We start from the raw sequence: 2,611 nt of genomic DNA, 5'->3' as shown, positions 1-2,611 counted from the left end.
CACAGCTCGCCAATGGGTTTCACTTGGAGCCTTGGAGCTAAAGCAAAACTTTGACGACAGAGAGAAGGCTCACGTCTGCATGATACCGTACGTTCTTGCTCTCGGCACCACCACCACAGACCCTCCTACACTACTGGGTACTGCCAGGAGTGTCCAATTCCTTTGTTTTCCTCCATTAACTTGTACTACAAGTTTCTCATTGGCTAGTTTCTGTTTCTCTGTCCCATTAGAAAATTCATTTATATTTTCTTTTTCTTACATTTGCGTTGGCAGGTAAATAAAAATATATCCTTTTTAACTAAAATTACAGAAAATTTGCCTCTAGTCTCTAAAACAACCGAGCTTTAAGACATTGTGTTAAAAAGGATAGAATAATCTCCGTTTATTTAGTTGTTTAATAACATTCAGATTTTAGATTTTAGATTTTAGATTTTGCTAGGATAGGGAGGTTCCAAATTAGGACAAATTAGAGCATCTCTAATTTTGTTTAGATATGGAACAAAATTTAGAGCCCAATAATTTTTCCAATAATAGACACTCCGTATTTTTCCAATAATTTTTCCTAGGTATAACAGGTTTAAGAGATTTCGTTTAGGGCTATAGCTCTTGCATTACGATCTTATCTCTAAACTCTAAACGGAGTTATAAATAAATAAATAAAAATTACTTAGCTGGACCAAAAAAATAAATTAAAAATTACTTAAGTAGATAGAAAATTTTAACATAAATTCGCGTGTGTTTGTTCGGAGGTGAGAAAAAAGTTATCGAGTGCTCGACAAGAATACCGAGGGCTCGACATACTGAGTACTCATCATTCTTGCCGAGAGCTTGACAAACACAAATGTATCATCTATCTGCATCTACAGATTTTAAGTTGCATATATAATTTTTAGGTTGCAAATACAGATTTAAGTTGCAAATGCAGATTGTAGCTACCGAGTACTTGGTAAGAATTTTGCCTTGAAAATTAAGTAATGGGATGGATGACCTGTAAGTTTCTTGAAAATTAAGTAATGGGATAGATGACCTGTAAGTTTATTTCTCGTTATGACATTCTAAGTACCTAAAAGGAACAATGATGTTGCTTTTCTATCCCATACCTTAGCCTCTTTCGGGTGTTTTCTCTCTATCGAGTATTCTTAAAAGGAAAATCTCAAAGGAAGAATGAGTTGTTGGGCCAATTCAGTGGAGTCAATTGCCTTCACTACTCGTCTATTCCACTACTAAATAAGTTACATTGTGATTTATTATCATTTAGTAGCTTACAATAAATTTAGAGTTTACAAAAAAAAAAATTCACATCAATATTGGAGATTTTAAAAAATAGTGCATTAAAAAAAAGATTAAAAATTCACATCAAGGTACTGACAAGATAAAAATTTAACTAAACTCACCCTAACACACAAATTAAATTTGAAGGTAATCTTCTAAAAGGTCAACCCTAACACAATCTCAACCCACTCAAAATAAAAATTGAAACTAACACAAGTCCAACAAACCTAAAATTAAAAACTGAAACTAACATAAGCCCAACTTACCCAAAATAGTTTTAGCGAGTGCCAAATTGAAAAGGGGTGCTATTCCGACCACTCTAAATTGCTGAGTTGACCACCCTATTTCAAAATTCCAATTTTACCCTTCAAACAAAAAATTTCAATTTTGTTCGTCAGGTCATTTGACAGTTATTTACCAAAATATTTATGGTTATTCGACAATTATCTGATGAACATTGGTAGATTATTCGGTGGATAACCACCAAATAAAAATGAAAAAGGCATTAAACAGTTATTTGCCGAAATATTTGTGTGTATTCGACACTTATCTAGGGGTAGCCACGGGACGGAGGGGATGAGACTGACCTCATCCCGTTCCCAATACCGAAATTTCTATTCGGATGGGATGACCATGGTACCGATCAAAACCAAACAATGTGGTATGAGATGGGTTCGGGACTGTGGAAGGCCATCGACGGGGGGAGATTCTCCAAGCTGTTCTCGCGACTGTGAGGGGTTGCGGGAGGTCTTGCACCGGCGAGGGAAGCTCGCCAGTGGTCTGGGTCACCGGATTCAAGGCTGAGGGAAGCTCGTCGGAATCTGACCGTGGCTGTGACGCACACGCAGATGGGTGGCTCAATGGCTGGGTTCTACGCAGCACCTGGGAAGAGAGAGGGAGAAGCACTAGGAGCCTAGGAGGGGAAGACTGAAGAGAGTTGAGAGGAGAGAATTTGAGAGAATCTGGGAGGGGGGAAGACAGAACAAAGAAGAAAAAAAATGAAAGTGTACGGGGAAGGGGGAAGAGAGTTGAGAGAAGAAAGGGGAGGGGGAAAAAGATGACAGAACAAAGAGAAATAATTTAAAGAAGGGCTCAGGCCTGTCAGGTCTTATGGGGGAAAACCGGAAAAGAAGGGGAATGTTATAAAATAAATAAAATAATAAAATTAATTATATACGAGACGGGACGGGATGAGATTGAAATGTTGGTACCGTTCCCATCCCATTGTATTCGGGATCGGTACGAGATCATCCCAAAAATTACGGGATCTAAACGGTATGGGACACAACCGAGATGGGATCGGTATCCCGGTATTAATGCCCACCCCTACACTTATCTG

This window comes from Dryas octopetala, chromosome 3 (assembly GCF_963921425.1).
Source record: "Dryas octopetala chromosome 3, drDryOcto1.1, whole genome shotgun sequence".
Lineage (NCBI taxonomy): Eukaryota > Viridiplantae > Streptophyta > Magnoliopsida > Rosales > Rosaceae > Dryas > Dryas octopetala.
This window is presented reverse-complemented; position numbering follows the sequence as displayed.